The sequence below is a fragment of the Camelina sativa genome, chromosome 9 (genome assembly GCF_000633955.1).
Source record: "Camelina sativa cultivar DH55 chromosome 9, Cs, whole genome shotgun sequence".
Taxonomy (NCBI): domain Eukaryota; kingdom Viridiplantae; phylum Streptophyta; class Magnoliopsida; order Brassicales; family Brassicaceae; genus Camelina; species Camelina sativa.
Window position 1 is genome coordinate 21239932 of NC_025693.1, and position 20732 is coordinate 21260663.

The following is a 20732-nucleotide window of genomic DNA, read 5'->3' on the forward strand; positions in this document are numbered from 1 at the left end:
ATTTTCTTACTGTTGTTGATGATTACTCTCGAGCAGTTTGGATTTATTTGATGTTAGAAAAGTCTGAAGTCGCAAATCTTATTCAACAATTTTTTGCGCTTTGTGAAAAACAGTTTGGCAAACCAGTCAAGAAAATTAGAACTGATAACGGAAGTGAATTCATGGTTCTCAAATCTTACTTCAAGAAAACCGGTGTTGAGCATCAAACCTCCTGCGTCGACACTCCGCAACAGAATGGCCGTGTCGAACGCAAACATTGACACCTTTTAAATGTGGCACGCGCATGTCTCTTCCAAGCTCGCCTACCTGTTTCTTTTTGGGGTGAAAGTGTCTTAACTGCTGCTCACCTCATTAACTACACACCAACAAATGTCTTAGATGGCAAGTCACCTTATGAAGTCCTTTTCAACAAGAAACCTGATTATGACCACTTACGTGTCTTCGGTTGCCTTTGTTTTGCTCACCGTCGCTCACATGATAAGGACAAATTTGGAGATCGAAGCCGTCGCTGCATTTTTGTTGGTTACCCCTTTGGCAAGAAAGCTTGGCTGCTGTATGATCTTGACCGTACTGAGTTCTTTTCCAGCCGTGACGTTGTGTTTTCTGAAGATACGTTTCCTGGTGTTGGCAAGGATGACTACGTTACTCCTCCAATGAATCATTATGACGCTGCATTTGATGATTGGCTTGTTCCTGATCCGCTTCCTTCATTGGCGATTCCGACAACACTTCCCCCAACGTCGGCTTCGCCTGTTCCTCCTTCAACAGCGGAACCCACTCTGGAGTCTCTATCAGTACCACCGCCACCTGCTCCGAAACAGTCGAAACAGGACACAACTAGCTCTGTTTGTGAACAGAGTCCAGTTACTCCGTTACCAGAGTCACCATCTCCACCGTCGACTCCTCTGGCTATTTCCGATCAGCAACCATTGGAACCTGCAACTCATACTGCTTCTCCAGGACTTCCTGAATTACTTGGCAAAGGTCACCGCCAAAAGTTTCCTTCTGTCTTGCTCAAAGAATACATCACCAACTCTACGCAACATAAACCCTCACACGTTCTATCTCCGCCTGGTCAAGGTTCTCTTACAACGTCCTCAGGTAAAACACCGTATCCTATTGCTAATTATGTAACTGATGCTGCTTTTTCAGTTTCACATCGTGCTTATATGGCGTCTATTCTTCATTCCGATGAGCCAAAGTACTACAAGGATGCTGTTAAACACAAAATCTGGTGTGATGCTATGTCTAAAGAAATTTCTGCTCTTGATGACCAGCATACGTGGGATGTTACTACGCTCCCACCGGGTAAGAAAGCTATTGGTAACAAATGGATATTCAAGAATAAGTATCGATCAGATGGTTCTCTTGAACGTCACAAGGCTCGTCTTGTTGTTCTTGGTAACAATCAAACCGAGGGTGAAGACTTCACCGAAACCTTTGCTCCGGTTATCAAGCTTAAGACAGTTCGCTTTCTTCTTCGACTTGCTGCCGCACATAACTGGGAAGTTCACCAAATGGACGTTCATAACGCCTTTCTACATGGGGATCTTGAGGAAGAAGTATACATGAAACTCCCTCAAGGCTTTGCATGTTCCGATCCCACTAAAGTTTGTCGCCTACGCAAATCACTCTACGGTCTCCGTCAAGCTCCTCGATGCTGGTTCTCTAAGTTGTCTACGGCTCTCATTAAGTTTGATTTCTCGCAGAAGTATGCAGACTACTCATTGTTCTCTAAAATTCGTGGCAATATCTGTCTTCATATCCTGGTTTATGTTGATGATTTTGTGCTTGCGTGCAATGATAAAGACACTCTGCAGGAATTCAAAGATTATCTCCATCAGTGCTTTCACATGAAGGATCTTGGACGCCTCAAATACTTTCTTGGTATTGAGGTCGCCCGCAGCTCTGCTGGTTTCTTCTTGTCACAGCGCAAGTATGCTCTAGATATCATTGCCGAGACTGGTCTACTTGGTGCTCAACCTGTCTCCACTCCGATGGAAATCAATCACAAGCTTCTTACTGTCAAAGGCTTACCTGCTGATGCTCCACGGTACCGTCGTCTTGTTGGTCGCCTCATTTATCTCACACATACTCGTCCTGAACTCAGCTACGCCATCCATGTTCTCTCGCAATGTATGCAACGTCCTCTTCAACCTCATTGGGAGGCTGCTATTCGTGTTGTCTGCTATCTCAAGGGTTGTCCGGGTCAGGGCATTCTCATTGGTTCTGACTTTGATCTGACCATCTCTGCCTTCTGTGACTCGGATTGGAATGGTTGTCTCCTCTCTCGTCGCTCTCTCAGTGCCTATATTGTCTTCATTGGGGATTCTCCGATTTCGTGGAAGGCTAAGAAGCAGGACGTCAATTCTCGCTTTTCGTCGGAAGCTGAATACCGGGCTATGGCTTATACACTCTGTGAGCTCAAATGGTTCAATGAACTGGCTATCACTCTAGCTGTTCCTCGTTCCACTCCTATGCGTTTGTTCTGTGATAGCAAATCTGCAATCTACATTGCCACAAATCCTGTCTTTCACGAACGTACAAAGCATGTGGAATCCGACTGTCACCAAGTTCGTGATGCCGTCCACGCCAAGCTCATTACTCTCCACCATGTCTCTACACACAACCAACTTGCTGATATCCTCACTAAAGCATTACCTGGTCCAGCATTTGAAGGTCTTCTTTCCAAGTTGGGTATTCGGCATCTCACACTTCCAACTTGAGGGAGGGTATTACGATAACTACACTTTAGATTTGGATAATGCTATGCTTATGTTAATCCTTATCTCTCTACTTCTCTTAGTCCTTATCACATTACGATTCTAGCTCTATCTTCTACGAACATCTACTTGTATAAATACTTGACTACTTCTACATGAATAAGATAACCTTTCTACAAACTATTTCAACCTATCGACGTTTTGAAATGCTCACACTTCGTGATACAAAAATAAAAATAATCGGTCCCATAATTACGAAAACAACGGAGGTAGAGACCTTGTCGCGTCCGAGCTACTGTGTTAATTTCAGTTCCAAGATTCAAGATTGAAGATTAAAAAAAATCAAAAGATTCCTTGATAAAGAACAGGGAATATAGATATATTAATCTACTTGGATAATGTGATCTTTAACTCAGTTCCAATTACATAACCTTCCTTACAAAATCAAAGATTCCTTAATAACATACAGTATATAGTGAGATTCATAAGTTATATAGATGAAAAATAAGTATTAAACAAAATTGAGCTACTCGTTTTTGGTTTTTTTTTTTTTTTTTGTTATTTTTAGATCAATAATGTGACAGTGACGTTCAGAGTATCACCATATCTTTCGTAATATAATACAATTACTGAATTACCTAAGGAGATTATTAGTAATGATTGCTAATTCAAAACTGTTAATATATATACATACCCCCATAACTAATGCAATTACCGTCATCCAAAAGTTTTTAAATCAAAGTTTTAAGTCAAGTATTAATCATATTAAACAACCATTTATTAAATAAACGAGGACTTGGAGATTAATATATAAAGACCTAATAAAACAAATTAAACACCATTATTTAATCTTTCAATGTTACATTAGTAGTAGCAAACGGTGTTGACAAAATGAACACGTTAAAACATGTGGCAAGACTCGGAAACTGAATACAAGACTCCAAAAACAGTAAACACGACTAGCAGTTTAAATGTAAAATATACTTTTTAACGGTAAGCGCTCCTAGCCTCCTAGGAACCACGTTCCATGCAGCTTACACGCTCCAAACGATGCTTGCCCTCCTCGGTGATTCTCGCTAATGATTCATGCGCCACTCCACCGTCGCAACTCAGCGACTCCATCGCCGTGTCTTCACCTTTTTTCTCATCTCGCAACCTTCCTCCTCCACGATGATCTTTCTCACCAACGCTGTTAGAGTTGTTAGAATCCCACATCAAAAGAAAATAAAATCTTTCGCCAATATATATAGTGTGAGGCAACTCTCCTCCATTAAGCTAGTTTTTGTGTGTTGTGTTAGGTCCATTACTAAATGGTATCAGAGCCAAGTTCAAACTTTTTAAAAATGGGCTACCACTCGTAGATGTCTTGTTCTACAAACTTCACGTTTCAGATGTCCACTTCTGAGCGTGAGGGGTGTGTGTGTTAGAGTCCCACGTCGGAAGAAAACAAAATCTTTGGGCAATATATATAGTGTGAGACAACCCTTCTCCCTTGAGCTAGCTTTTGAGTGTTGAGTTATGTCCATTACTAAAATGGTATCAGAATCTAGATTCAAACTTCTCAAAAATGGGCTACCACCCGTGGTTGCACAAACTTCACTTTTTAGATGTCTAATCCTGAGTATGAGGGGATGTGTTAGAGTCCCACATCGGAAGAAAACAAAATCCTTGGAAAATATATATAGTGTTAGGCAATCTTCTCCCTTGAGCTAGTTTTTGGGTGTTGAGTTAGGCCCATTACTAATTCTTCATAGATGGCGGTGCCAAGCTCCTTGTTGAGCAACATAAAAAAGCGGCCAAGCGATCATTGGAACGCCGCTAACGGCTCTCTCAAGAATTAAATTCCAGCCGCAATGAGTTAGAAACCCACCAACTGCTTGGTGGACTAGGATCTCGGCTTGTGTGACCACGAGGCTTCTCTCATGGGTCCGGCTAACAAAACCTTCCTGTAAATAACCAGGGGTACCATCTCGTATTTCATTACTATTAACCAAGAAGTATGCGGTACAGGCTGAACCGTCCACTGGCGGTCAAACCACCCAAACGAACCGTTGCTGACTCATCTCAAGCCGCCAAGCCAATTCGGTTAGCTGTTTAGTGGAGAGAGAGAGACTGAGAGAGCCGCCGCTTCCAAATGAGATGTAATGTAAAGTACCGACTCATCTGGTTGTTTGTTTAACCAATCTAAAACAGGGTGATTAGTTTTAGATTGATCAACCGGTCTGGACAAAGGACCACGTGAATAAACCGGTACACGAACAATCGGACCCAAGAGGTCCGGGTCTTGAAGTTTTGGTCATGATGGGTCAACCAAACGGGAGATATCCAGAGTTGGGAGGCTTATGACATAAACAAACGCATCACAGCCTGGTGGCTGGTGAGTTTAGGAATTGAAATTTAACGGAGGCTGCGTCGTCTTCAGGGACAAAAATGGTGACGTGGAAGCCATGAGATCCAGCTAAGCGTTTTTCGAGCTCAATCGCCCGGATGATATGGCCCATTCCTGGGCTAGCGAACATGGCGGCATGTGGCTTCGTAGTCTTCATAGTCTCCAACTCTCGATTGATGAACGTTAGCTTCTTTTGTTGTTGTTGTGTACTCTCAGATAGTTGCAACTTGCAAGTGAGTTCAATATATAGAACCAAAACTCTATAAAATGTTTGTTTGTTTATTAAAGGACTTATCTACCAAACCCTATATTATTTTGTTGTTTTTTTTTCACATCATCTATAACTTAATTGTTTTATACCAACTAGAAAACTAAATATCAAAATGTCGGTGTAACTGTATCTCAGTCAATAGAAAATGTTTGATGCATCGACTAGAATATAATAGGTAAGATTTATATACACTACACAAGCTAGATTCTATAGGCTATACTATGAATTATATACCATGTATTTGTGTATTAATATTATCATTTTTTTTTTGAAACTAAACCTAAAGTTCTATCTACATTGGAGATCTGGTTATTTCATTAATATAATTTGTTTTGTAAAAAAATATAATTTTTGTTTTGATTTAATAAACATAAATTTATTTGTTAGAGCAGTAACTTATTATTGTTATTTAAAATAATATAATAATATATTTATTATTATTTGATTTTAGTTTTATTCGTTATGTTATATATATTTAATATTTTTATAAAAATATAAAATATTTTAATTACTTTTTTAATTAATATGTTACATTATATATATTTAAATTATTAAATTAAATATACATATATATATATATATATATATATATCTAAATTTAAAATATTTCTTAAATGTGTGAAATATATTAAAAATATTATATAGCAATCAGTGACTATTAATTTATCTAGTGTAACATATTTAAATTATATATATTTAGTTACTATAATATATTAAATATAAATATAATATCTAATCACTCACTCCACTACTAAAAAACACCTTGATTGCGACGACGTAGTGCGATGGAAAATATCACTTGAAAATCTGCGACATATTTGTGATTGATTTTCGAGGATGGTTTTCGTCGTCGCAAAATCATTGCAAATTGCAACGGAACGATTCTTCACAAATTTGGGATAATTTTGCGAGGAACTTGCGTGGTTATTGCGATGAATTTAGGGTTTAGAGTTTATGGTTTAAGGTTTAGGGTTACAATGAAAGTACCCACCTTGTCGGTAGATGATGTATATGTATTTTATAGGGTTTTAACTATAGTTTTTACACTTGTTTTGAGTATTTTGTTAGGTCCAAGTGTGCTTTTAGAGTCTTTTTAGTCTTTTGTGAGTCTTTACAGGTTCTAGGCAACTTTGGAAGGAATCTGAGTGTTTTGGGGATGAAAACAAGCATCTGAAGTCAATTTGGTGAAAGACTGATCTGACTAGTAAGCAGATGGAGTTAGAGCAGAAAAACGTTCCGGATCGACTGATCGTCGCTTGAGATCGACAAGTCCGGTCCCCGAAGCAACTTTTCCTTTTATGTTTTAAACCAAATTTTAGGGTTTTACTTTACTATTTAAGCACGAGGCTCGACCTCTAGAAAGACAAGTTTTAGTCTACGCAGCTTTTGAGTACTTGTAAGCTTAGGGAGAAGAGCTCTTATCTTTTCTAACCCTTTGGAGAAGAATTCTGAACCCTTTTATTTCTCTTTGCAATTCAAACATGTTTTCTTCATCTTTGATTTGCTGTTCTTTGATTTCTATCTCTGAGTAGTTTTATTGTTGGGTTTCGGGTTTCAAAATAGGTTTTATGATTCTCTGAATTTAGGTTGTTAGATTTGGGATTGATCTATTGTGTTCTTCATCTATTGTTGTTCTTAATTCTTAAACTAGATTAGCTACCTAGTTTATGATTGTAGGTTTAATTCATCTAGGCATCAAAAGTGTTGTTGAATTGCTTGAAAAGAACATAGGTGAGCAAGGTGATCCTTAGCCAACGAAAGTTGAAGTTAAGGCACCTTATGAACAAAATCAAACTTGAACTTATTGCTTGCTAGGATTGCTAGATTCAAACGACGGTTTAGAGTTTAATCATTTCTTTGCATAGATAACTAATGCTGCGACAGTAGGTTAGTTTTACATTCTAGATTTGAGTTCAAGAACGGTATCTAATACTTTCCCAATCTATAATCTAATTTCGTGGTTGTATTCCCTAACTGATTCCCTACGCCCAATATCTTCCCTTGACTTCAAAACTCTTATTTATTTTCTGTTTTTAATCGGTTACTTGAAATACAATCTTTCTCATTGCCTTAGCTATATTTGATCTATAAAATTTCATAGTGCATCGCTTGGTCTCTGTGGATTCAACCCTAAAGTGCTACGACGACACCACTAGATTGTGGTTGAGTGTACTTTGGGTTTTAATTGACCTTTGATCAATTTGGTGCCGTTTCGAGGGACCAAAAACATTGCCTTTGAAATTTTAGATTCACGTTTAACCTAAGGTTTATTTTATTTTAATTTACTGATTTGTTTTTGCGTTCTTCCTCTTTCATTTCAGGTGCATGCAAACAAGAAGCAACAAGCCTAATGATCTGCATAACCTGCGAAACAAGGAGTTAGCACAGCTTGAACGCAAAAACCGCAAAGCAAGAGCCCAGATCAACGCTATGGCCGTCAGAGAAGAGACAGGGGCTCAACAACCCAAACCTCAGTTGGGTATCGTCCAACAAACGCAAAGGCAGAACCAGCAAGAGCAAGCTGCACCGAATCCACCAGCAAGGCAAGCCACCTTGAGAGATGAAGATGCTCAAAACAGGCTGTTTGCGAACCGATCTGCGATTCAACCACCAGCTCCTGCGAGGCAAGACTATTAGATTAAGCATAGTCTAATCAATCTGGTTCAGAATCGTGTGTTCCACGGGTTGCCATCGGAGAGTCCTCTAGATCACATCGAGGCTTTTGAAAGGCTGACTAGTACGACGAGGTCTAATGGTGTTCCCTACAACTACCTCATGCTGACGTTGTTCCAGTTCTCTTTGGTGGATAAGGCGCTAAGATGGCTGAATCTTTTGGATCCTGGATCGCTCACCACTTGGGCACAATGAAACAGCTTTCCTGAACCATTTCTACACTAAATCGCGCTCAGCCAAACTGCGAAGCAAAATCACTACATTCTCTCAAGGAGGTCTGGAGACGTTTTGCAAAGCATAGGAGAGGTTCAAGGAGTATCTGAGAGACTATCTTCACCATGGCTACACCCAAGAGAACCTGATGAACATCTTCTATGGGGGCATCGAACAGAAGTACCAGATGGCATTAGACACAGCCAGCAAAGGAGATTTCTCCACCAACACCGCAAACGAGGCCAATGCACTGATAGAAAATATTGCGGCAAGCAACAGCAATCAAGGCACAGACTATGATCGTACGGTGCGGGTCAATGCTGTCGAGACTGATGCTATTAAGGATCTCACAGCCAAGGTTAATCTCCTACTGAAAAGGGATCACTAAAACGATAACTTGTGTGAGGAACAAGCCGGGGGATATGCAGATTTCGGAGCTGAGACATACCTTGAGGGTATGGAGGAGATGAACTACATAGGAGGACAAGGAAATTTTCATAATCGAGGCTTTAACCAGAATTTTAAGATTCATCCTAACCTATCCTATAGAAGCAACAATGTCGAGAATCCTCAGGATCAGATCTATCCACCGCGACCTCATCAGAGCAACTTCGCACAGGGCTTCCAGAACAAGGGGACATGATTTGGAGGATCAAATTTTTAGCAGAAACCTCAAGTCAACAACTTCTCACAAGGTTATCAAGCAACTCCACCGCAGGCCGCAGCTCCGCAAGAGAGCAAATTAGAACAGATGTTACTGAGGTGAATGTCAAGATCGACAGCATGTATTCTGAGCTGAATGGGAGAATATAATCACTGAACTCTCACATGAGAGTGTTGGAGAACCAAGTGGCACAGTCTGCAGCGAGAGTCAAGGCACCTCCAGGAACACTTCCAGGGAAAAACGAGGCTAATCCAAAAGAATTTGTGAATGTCATCACCCTTCGAAGCAGCAGGGATCTTACAGAACCACAACAAAGAGCAGGGACTGACCGATATAATAACAAGACTGGTCAATCCAAGACAGAGAATCAGGAAAGCAACTCTGAAGAGGTCCCCAACCACGCTTATGATGGCATCGAAATCTCTGGTTCAGCTATTACTGGGGAAGAGCAACCCTGCAGACCCCAACAACCTTATGTACCCAAACTNTCCCTACACGTCGCAAGTCCAAGATACAAGAGTGAGAATATGAAAAGCTGAAATCAGTGGTGGGAGAGCTTCAGGTCAGACTCCCTTTCATCAAAACAGTAAGGATTGTTCCATCTCTCAAGAAGTACATGAAGGAGATCCTCACCGATAAGCTCAGTTTGGAGGAAGGAGTAATGTATCTCACGCAAGAATACAGTTCAATGCCCCAAAATCGAATACCAGAAAAATGTGGAGATCCAGGCCAATTTACTCTACCTTGCACAATAGGAGATCTCAAGTTCAACAATTGCCTCTGCAATTTGGGGGCTAGTGCAAGCCTTATGCCGCTGAACGTGGCCACACGACTTGGACTGTATACCTTCAAGCCTACTCAAGTGACTCTAGTCCTAGCTGATCGCTCCACTCGTCGTCCAGAAGGGTTGTTGGAAAACTTACCAGTGCAAATTGGAAACTGCTACATACCCACTGATTTCATCGTTTTGAAACTCGACGAAGAATCTCAGGATCCGATCCTGCTAGGAAGGCCGCGGGTGTAATGATAAACGTCTGTGAAGGAAAAATTGATCTGCACATGGAGAATTTGGTGCTGAGATTCAATCTGGAGAAGGTTTGATGTGAGCACGGGACCGGACATGCGGCCAGGATTGTTCGTACCGGACCAGGACGCCCAGGACGCTGCCGAGACACTTGCATTACCCGCAGGACAACATCAGGCCAATGCACCAACGATCACACCAGGAGCTACTACGCGATCAAAGAGCTCGTCTAAAGCCGCAAGACAGAAGATCAACTGGTTCGTGCAAGCCTTTGTTCGAGAGGATCAAGAGAACAACCCGGCCAATGCAATTCAAGGGGAGACCGTTCGCACGGCCTTCATCCTTACCCAAGGATGAAGGCGACCAAGTCATTAGGATCATGACCCGTACTCTTTTTTCTTACTCCGGGTTTGTCCCACAAGGTTTACTGGAGAAGGTTTTAATGAGGCGACAAGTCCTAACGCAAACCTCCACGTTTTGAAGCCGATGACGAGGTTCCCGCGTCAAAGCCTAAGGACGTGTTATCATTTGTTTAAGCGTTGCATTTTTAAACTTTGTCTAGAACTTTCTTTGTAACGTTAGAGTAGTGTGATGTGTGTGGTCCTGTTTAAACCACTTAGAGGGTGACGTGTTCTCCATCAAAGGAAACACATCAAGGGAAAACGTGTGCGGACCATAGCGAGTCCACATGTCCCTAGTTCCCTGTAAACCCTCACACTATTTAAACCCTCTCTTACTTTATAAAACACTGACTTGAATGAAATTATTTTCCCAAAGAGTGAAGCTTTATTTCTTGTCTCACTTCTCTCTTTAGACATAGTCCAGGACTAACTATCGAGAAACCCTAGTAGATTCACGAACTGGGTTCGTAATCTTCTAGACCGGCCATATCATGAGTAGAGCCAACACTCGTGTGTCGTCACTCGATCAATCCTCGCTTCCATTTCTCCTAGAAAACCCATCACTTGGTTCGCTAGCCGCTTCCCGTTCTCGACGGCCGTTCTGTACCGCTACCGCATCAGACCGTCCGTACGCCCAAAGTCGTGACCATCGTTCTATCTCGCGTTCCACTCGTTCGTTCTTCACCAAAACTCGTTTCCATCGTTCGTTTGGCCTCTACAACCATTCATCATCGTTTGGTCCGAGGAAAGTTGCCCCCACACTGATCGACCCGAAGAAGTGACTTTCTATCCGTACCGCGAGTCAACCGGTGCTCACATCAGCTGGTAACAGAGCTAAAAGGTTCTACCCAAATGTTGTATCTTTATGAAACCCAGAACTCTCTTTTATTTGTTCAAAGCTTATATCTTGAGTGTTTCTAGTAGTCATCGTTTGTCTCCTCTTGTTTCGTTAGGGCGTTTAGTAGTTTGTTTTATGCGTAGTATTCTTGTTAGATCGTTTAAGTTATCTCTTGTTCATCGTGTTCTTATTGCTGTTCATTTTTGTTCTTGCTTAGTGATAACTCTCTAATTTACATGTTTTTAGCATCCTTTTTTGTCTATATTTTGCATTGTTCATATCCTTAACTTAGCATTTTTAGGTCATTAATTGTAAGAATTCACTTTTAGGCCATTTAGGGTGTTGCATTTTTGCATTTGCATATTTTGGATGAAAACAGGTGCTTAAGAGCCTAAAATGGGGAAAAATAAGGACAATCCCGAGCATGTACCCGAAGGAGTCATCGATCTGGTAGAACAAGTCCGAACCCCAACACGATCGAGGAGGATCCAAGAGCAGGAAGAACAACCCGAAGATCTACCCAAGGAGTAACCCGACCTCATCCTCGTGTACCCCATCGAGTAGACCCTCGGGCAGGACTGGGAAGCTAGGTCAAAGGAGTTTCCATATATAAACCCTTCCTCTCCTTCTTCGCAAACGAGCATGCCGCAGACCCTCAGACCAGAGAGCGAGAGCTTCTGAGAGAGAACTGAGCGACTCAAAACTCTTTTCACTTTTTGTTAGGATTTGTTTCATATATTTTTATCATTTCTTTAGATTTCTATCTTGTATTCTTACTTCTCTACTCTACCGTTTATTATAGTGCAATTTTCGTTCATATATGCTGTTATGTTTCTTGCTATGATTTCCGAGTAGTGTAGTAAAGTTTCTAGGGATGGGATAGATGATTTTGTGTTCTTGATCGGTTAGGATGTCTTAGTTTGATTGTATGTGTTTAATAGATTTCCTTCTAGATTGGTGTTCTTAATGCTGTCAACAAACCGAGAGGGTGAGATTAGATCTAAGGTGTTTACCACCGAGAGGTGTAGATGAGATGCTTGAATCAACCAATGCTAGAGGTTTACTCACTTAGCCTAAGAGATTAGATGAGTAAGGGGTTTACTGACAATAATGAATCGGATCTTAATGCCTGCTTGGTCATGTTTCTCCAACGAGAGTTGGGTAGGGGAGTGATCAAGGTTGATTGTTTCTATCACGAGAGTGTTTTAACAAGATTTTAGAGATTCATTGTCTAGGAAATATTTGCCTGAGGCATGTAAGACATATGTACTGGTCAGGAATGCTTAGGATTTGATTACCCCATCCTTAGAAGCTTTCATATCTTAATTGCTTGCATTTTCATTCATCACTCGATCCATTACCCGAACAGGTACACGATCACCTGCTTTGAGTAACCCCTCAAGTTGTTCATACTTCATTTGCTTACTCGATCACCCCACCCGATCTTGTACTCAAATACTTGCATCGAGTGCTTAGGTCATGTGGCACTTTGTTTATATTCTTTTCTTTTATTATTTTAGGATTGTTAGATAAAACCCCATTATTGCTTGGCTTGACTTGCATTGTTCTGATTGCATCCTTCCTGCTAGCATAAACAACAATTTGGATTGATAACCCTTTGTACTACAACTACATAGGGAATTGATACCCTGGTGAAAAACCGCTTATCACTTAGAAACCGATAGATCAATAAAGTAGAGTGTTTGCTTTTGCGTTTGTGTTGTGGTCCCAAAAGTTTGTCTTGTTGTGTGTGTGTTTACTTTTAGGCGCGTGTAAATTGCTTTTTGATTAGTCATAGGTTGTCATCGTGCTTTGCTGTCTTCAATCATTGACTGGCCAAAGAAATATCTTAGTCATTGTCCATTGAACGTAATATACTCACGAATATTCATTTTTGTTTCAACGAGGTTTAGAATCGATCAGACAGCGCAACGGGTACGGACCGAGCTACGTCACCATTGACCGTCCGTACAAGCACCATGGCCAAACAACATCTACCGGAGATCCCTTTACCTCCACCGGAGATTGGCGCCACCTTGACGGCCCTTCACAACGGCATAGAACGTCTTGCCAAACGAATGACGATTCTTGAACTCGCTAATCCTCCAAGGGAAGACCCACTGCCTATGCAACGTCAACGACAAGATCCAGAACGAAGCGACCAATTCGACAAAGATTATGAACCGCGTCCGAGGCAACGGCACCAACGTGATGACTGGTATGAGGATGCACCACGGCCGAACGAACCAGGACAAGTGATGACGGCCCCAACCTTTGCCAGCAAATCCGACCCCGAGGCCTACCTCGGCTGGGAGTTCCGGATGGACCACCTTTACTCCTGCTACAATTATCCGGAGATTCGTAAGATCTCTTACGCCGTGACCCAATTTACCAACTACGCACTTACATGGTAGGATCGCTTAGTAGCCAAACAACGCCGCAACCATGACCGACCGATTGTTACATGGGAAGTCATGAAAGCCGTGATGAGACGACGATATGTTCCACCGTTCTATCATCGAGAGCTCCAAAATAAATTTAGGAGACTCACTCAAGGTTCGCGGTCTGTTGAAGAGTACTACGAGAAGTTCGAGCACTTAAGCAACCACCTCCAAGTAGAAGACACTGAGGAGTCCCTCATGGCGCAGTTCCTCGACGGTTTACAAGACCGGATCGCACGAAAGGTCGAGCGACAACCTTACCAAGGGTTCGAAGAATTATTGCACCTAGCGGTGCAAATTGAATCCCAAATCAAGAAGAAGGTCGCCGCTACAAGTCGAACCAAAGCTCAAGGAGTGCCAAATTGGTCACCTAACGCCTCACCCTCCAACCGGCCACAAGAGAAGCCGAAAGCAGCCAATGTTGACTCGAGGTTCAAATCCAAAGAGCCGGCCAGTGACAATTGTCAAGATCCACGAAAGACGACTAACGGCGTTCGAAGTCGGGATATTATTTGTTACAAGTGCTAGGGCTGCGGCCATTATGCCCGAACGCCCGAAACATGATCATTACCAAGTCCGGAGAGCTCGAGTCCGAAGGGGAGATGGCCAAAGAGAACGATCAGGTTGAAGCGGACCTGGAGGAGGCCGTAGCCGAACCGGAGGTCGGAGAACTCTTGATGATCCGACGTATTCTTAGCGCCAGCCTGGAGATGGACGACTCGAACCAGCGTGACAAAAGTTTTCACACGCGATGCACGGTAAGCGGGAATGTATGTGGCTTGATCATTGATGGAGGCTCCTGCACGAATGTTGCAAGCTCTTACATGGTCAAGAAACTTTCTTTGCCCACCACATGCCACCCTAGACCCTATAAACTCAAGTGGTTAGATGACAAGACCGTGATCAAAGTAAAGGACCAAGTCCTTGTCCCATTCAGTGTCGGGCCGTATAATGATCAAGTCCTAGTTGATGTAGTACCGATGCAAGCTAGCCACCTTTTATTAGGAAGGCCATGGCAGTTTGATAAGGGAACCTCGCATTGTGGTCGTACGAACCAGTATACGATTGTACACGATAACAATAACAAATGTATCAGTTTAAAACCTTTGACGCCAGCACAAGTTCGTGAAATGCAATCTAAACTGTCTAAGGATTTGGACCCTCAAATGAATTTTCTAATTCAGTCTAGTGATGTTAGAAAGTCCCTTAAGAACTCCAACCAAGTTTGATAAGCTCAAATTAATCCCTAGAGCTACTCTCTCAAACAAGAGATCACTGCAGTACTTAGGGGTCGAATCCACAGAGACTCAAGATCAAACACAATAGATTATAGAGTTTTGTAAATTACGCTAAACAAGTTAAATTGAATTAAAGCAATGCAAATATTTAAATGAAAGTGTTGTAAATCCAGAAAATCAAAAGAGTTAAGCCTAGGGAATTTTTCAGGAAATTATGAAATATTAAATGAGAAAATTTATTAAGGTTCAAGCAATAAAGATCAGATCTAGAACTCTAAACTTTTGGTAAATTAAATCAGTTCTCACTGCAAATAATATCTAAATTTAAAACCAGAAAATCCAAATCTCTTTGTAAAATTCCAAGTTAAAAATCAGCTTTAAAAACAGGTTTAGATAAGTTCATAGAATTATTAATTCAAATCTCTTTGTAAGAAATAATTCTGTTCATCAATGGTTTAATCAGGAAAATAATTATATTCTCATATCAATTTATTTCCCTAAGATAACAATTCTAGGTGATCAATCAAGAATTATTGTGAAGAACAACCAAGGATGAAGATCATAAAAGATTAAGAACCCTAAAAATCACAGATCTAATAAATCATAAAGACCCTATGAAAAACCCTAAACCTAATAAGCAAATTACTCAGACATGTTAAATAAAGCACAAATCATAATTCTGAATAACATGCAATAGATATTAAAAATAAAAGAGGGAGTTTAAGAAATCTTCTCTCTACAAAGAATTCAGATCTATCTCTCCCAAAAGCTTTCAATATCCTTTCTCTCAAAAACTGCTAGAAGATAACTTAAGAGTTTGTAAAAACCTAAAAATACTATATATACATCCTAAAACACGTCCAGGGGCTTATGTTGCAATTAGAGAAGACTTTGGGCAAATTTGTAAAACTTCCAATTCTTGTTCTCTCGTCGGCCAAACACGAGTGTCGATCGATGCTCATGTGGTGTCGATCGACACCATCACTCTGATCCGACTCCAAGTTGATTTCTCTCGATTAAATGCTCCCAAATGATCCAAATTGCTCCATATTGCTCCATCCGTGCCAAAATCCTAGATAACCTATAAAGACTCAAAAACAACCTAGAAACAAATCAAAAGACTCAAAAAGCACAATTATATCATGGTTAAAAACCGTAAAAACCATGATATATCAAACTCCAACCAAGTTTTATTGATGGTCTTTAGAGATTTGTTGGTTGAAGGGATTGAAAGCTTGGCGGACGCACTACCGGACGTTCTTCGACGTTCAGCGGACGTGTTCCCGGACAAACTGCCCGAGGGACTACCACCGATCCGAGGAATCGAACACCAGATCGATCTAGTTCCTGGAGCTCAATTACCGAACCGTCCTGCGTACTGAGTCAACCCGGAGGAAGCCAAGGAGTTAGAGCGACAAGTGGCCAAACTCATGTCCCAAGGCTATGTTCGAGAAAGCCTCAGTCCGTATGCTGTTCATGTCCTACTCGTACTGAAGAAAGACGGAACCTGGCGTATGTGCATCGATTGTCGGGCCATGAACAACATTACGATCAAATATCGGCACCTGATACCGAGACTAGACGACATGCTGGACAAATTGAGTGGTTTGAGCATTTTCTCCAAGATCGACCTCAAAAGCGGGTACCACCAAGTGAGAATGAAGGAAGGGGACGAATGGAAAACCATATTCAAAACCAAGCAAGGTTTGTACGAATGGTTGGTAATGCCATTTGGTTTATCTAACGCACCTTCTACTTTTATGTGATTGATGAACCACATCTTGAGAGCTTATATCAACAAGCTTGTTGTGGTTTACTTTGATGATATTCTTGTTTATAGTTCTTGCCTATCTGATCATTTCGTGCACCTAGAACATGTTTTAAACACTCTCCGCGAAGAGCAATTGTACGCTAACTTGAAAAGTGCGTCTTTGCTGCTAATGAACTAGTCTTCCTAGGTTTTGTTGTTAGTGAACAGAGACTCAAGGTGGACGGCGAGAAGATTCGAGCCATCGAGGAATGGCCCACGCCTACTAGTGTTTCACACGTCTGATCCTTTCACAGACTTGCCAGTTTCTACTGCCGGTTCGTGAAAGATTTCAGTACGGTCGTGGTGCCTCTTACCGCGGTGATCAAGAAGAACCAGAAGTTCAAATGGGAGGAGGATCAAGAACGAGCCTTCAAAGAGCTTAAAAGGCACCTCACTCAAGCTCCCCTACTCGTTCTACCCGACTTCAATAAAACCTTCGAGGTGGAGTGTGATGCGTCCGGTGTAGGCATTGGAGCGGTTCTCACACAAGGCGGCAGACCAGTGGCCTATTTCAGTGAGAAACTCAGCGGCGCCACTCTCAACTATCCTACCTATGATAAGGAGCTATACGCATTGGTCCATGCCATGGAGACCTGGCAGCACTACCTTTTAGCCTGGGAGTTTGTGATTCACACGGACCACAAGACCTTGAAACATTTGCGCGGACAGACCAATCTCAAAAAGAGGCACGCTAAATGGTTGGAGTTCATTGAGTCTTTTCCCTACGTGATCAAATACAAGAAGGACAAGGAGAATATCATTGCCGACGCGTTGTCACAAAGACACACCCTGATCACCACCATGGACGCCAAAGTGTTGGGGTTCGAAAGCATCAAGTTAGTGTACGCCAACGACGCCGAGTTTTGAGATTGTTTCAAGAACCATGGTAAAGGCACGTTCACCGAGTTCTACGTGTACGATGGATATCTGTTCTGGGGCTGACGTCTATGCATCCCAACCGGTTCGATTCGCGATTTGTTAGTCCGAGAAGCACATAGCGGGGAACTAACCGGACATTTTGGTATAACAAAGACTTTGGCCGTGCTCCAAGAACACTTCTTTTGGCCAAATATGTGAACTATGGTCAAGAAGCATTGTGGACAATGCGTGGTGTGTTGAGCGTCCAAGTCAACTACCCACCCGCACGGCCTATACACACCACGACCAGTGTCGACAGGACCTTGGATCGACCTGTCTATGGATTTTGTCCTCAGGCTGCCCCCTATAAACCGGAAGGAGAGTTTGATGGTTGTGGTCGATCGGTTCTCAAAGATGGCGCATTTCATTCCGTGTAACAAGAGCCACGACGCGGTACAACTGGCCGACCTATTCTTTAGTCAAGTGATTTGATTCCATGGTTTACCGCGAACCATTATTTCTGATCTTGATCCGAAGTTCCTTGGACATTTTTGGCGGAACTTATGGAAGAAACTTGGAACCAAACTGCTGTACTCCACCGCCGCGCACCCGCAAACCGACGGCCAAACCGAGGTCATGAACCGATCCATTGGAGCCTTATTTCGGACGGCAATCGCAAGCAACAAAGGGACATGGATAGAATGCGTACCACTCATCGAGTTCGCATACTATCAAGTCGTTCACTCGGCCACCAAGAAGTCGCCATTCAAGGTCGCTTACGGATTTAAACCTCTTACTCTGATGGATCTACTACCGTTACCACCGGACGAGGTCGAGAGTCAAGATGGAGCCACAAGAGCCGAATTGGTCAAGAAGCTTCATGAGGAGGTTCAGGCAAACATCGAGAGGAGGACCAAACAATATGCACGTTTCCTGAACCGCAGACACCAACCTATGCTTTTCAAGCCGGGAGATTGGGTTTGGCTGCACCTAAGGCCGGAGCAGTTCGCACAAAAGAGGAAGGACAAGCTTAGCCCACGTGGCGACAGACTTTTTCGAGTCATAGAGAAGATCAACGACAACGCCTACCGTCTTGAACTGCCAGGTGAGTACAATACTTCTACATCATTCAACGTTACTGATCTTGTTCCATTCGACGCAGGTGACGACGAAGAAGTTTTGGGGACAAAACCTTCTCAAAGGGGAGGGAATGATGTGAGCATGATGTTTGATGAACAATGTCTTTGCTCTTAAAAAACTTTGTAAGACACATAAGCTTAGTAAAATTGTCGCTTCGTACCATACGAACGGACTTATTAAACTACCATTCAGTATATGAACAAAAATTATCAAGTTGGCAAAATACTGATTTTCTAGCAAAAGATGTGTCCACACCGCTCTAGAAAAATTTTCAACGATGGTAAGAAAATATAAAGCTACACCGGAAGCCAAAACACAATATGGACCCCAAACATCAACATGAATTATCAAAAAACAGTCCTTTGCTTTATTAGAACTATCAGAAAAAATTCTCTTGAGCAACTTCGAAACAAAAATCAGTGAACAATTAAGGTTCGGAACAAATAAAAAATTATGGAGAGTAATGTGATCCGAAACATGAAACACGCCCATGCTTTTCAAAATCGTTTTACTTCCATCGGCAAAACAAACAGAGCAAACCGGAGTTGACGTGACATATACGAGCAACTTAAGATTCTCTGTCATTTGGTGAGAGGTTCTAGTATTAAGAATCAGTTCCTCGTGTATCTTACCAGAAAATAACTTACTAGAGAGTTTTAACGAACTAGAGATGGATTTCTCTGATGCCATCTTACTTATCGCTTGCCACTCTTCGAGAGTAAAAATTGGATATGACGAGGCATGAGAACTTGTTACAAGTGCCATTGTTGCGGAACCACGCCCACGACCAAAAAATCTACGTCTACCAACTCCTCCACGACCTCCCTGACCAGACTCACATCTGCCTTTATTGCGATTAGCCACCACTCAAGATATCCAACTATCTCCGAACAAAATTATTTTTCATGGCCGGATCGTCCACAGTGAGAACAAAGAAGGCTACATTCTCTGCTCTTGTTGTTACCATGAGAAAAACTAGAATGAGTCACAAATCCTGAAGCTTCACCTACTTTGTTTCCAGCAGCCGTAGGAGACGACTCTTGTTACGGTGGGTCTCGTCGAGTTGTAAACCCTACAGCATCATTTTGTTGCTTCTCCTTCTTTGTAGTAAGTCTCTGCTCCTCACGAATAACCTTGGAATAAGCTTGTGCCAAATCCAGCAGTGTATCAGCATCAATGATCTGACAATCAACATTCCCAAAATGAGACTTATCAAGTCCCATAGCAAGCTGATGAACTTTCTCATCTTCTCTTTTCTTCGCAATTTTAGCAGCAGCACCACAACTACAAGTAGGAAGTTGACGATACCGTTTCAATTCGTCCCACAAATTCATAAGTCGACAATAGTAATCCATAATGGATTGACCCTCATGTCGACAAGACGCCAACTGACATACAATCTAGTGAATCCGAACCTTATTCCCAATTGAGAAACAACTCTTCAAGTTTTCCCACAGATCAGATTCATCTTCAATAAAAGACACCGTAAATCTCACATGCAGAGAGATTAATGTTCGCAACCAGCCAATAACCATCGAATTCATACTCATCCAAGACTCCAACTCAGAACCAGTCTCTCGTGATTTATAGATTGATCCATCAATAAAGCCGATGTTCCTCTTGGCTCAAAGAGCATTAAACATCTCTGTAGCCCACTAAGAATAATTATCTCCCGTCAACATGACTGAAGAGATCATAGACCCGGGGTTATCAGCAGAAGACAAAGTATAAGACGTGACTATGGTGGAGTTAGGTGCCTTGGAAACGATTCCTTTTTCTTCCGTCATCTGATATAATCATTGTTTCATTACTAGTCCCAGCTGAGCTCAAGTCGTTTAACATTTTTTCCAATAAGATAGTGATCTCTCTAAACTCAAGACGTGCCTTTGAGTCCTCTTCCCAGCAAGATTCCAAGATGGGAACAATTTCATCTGGATTATTCTTAAAGCTTGGTCTCTTGCCCTAGAAGGAAAATTAAGAAGGTCCATAATCTGTAACTCCTCTCCAATTTTAAGTTACAAGTGTTGATTTGTAACATTTAATAAATTG

At 41.8% G+C, this 20732-nt stretch overlaps 1 pseudogene; it reads right to left on the bottom strand.

Annotated features, from left to right (window-relative positions):
• On the bottom strand, positions 3735–5016 carry LOC109126456 (annotated as a pseudogene).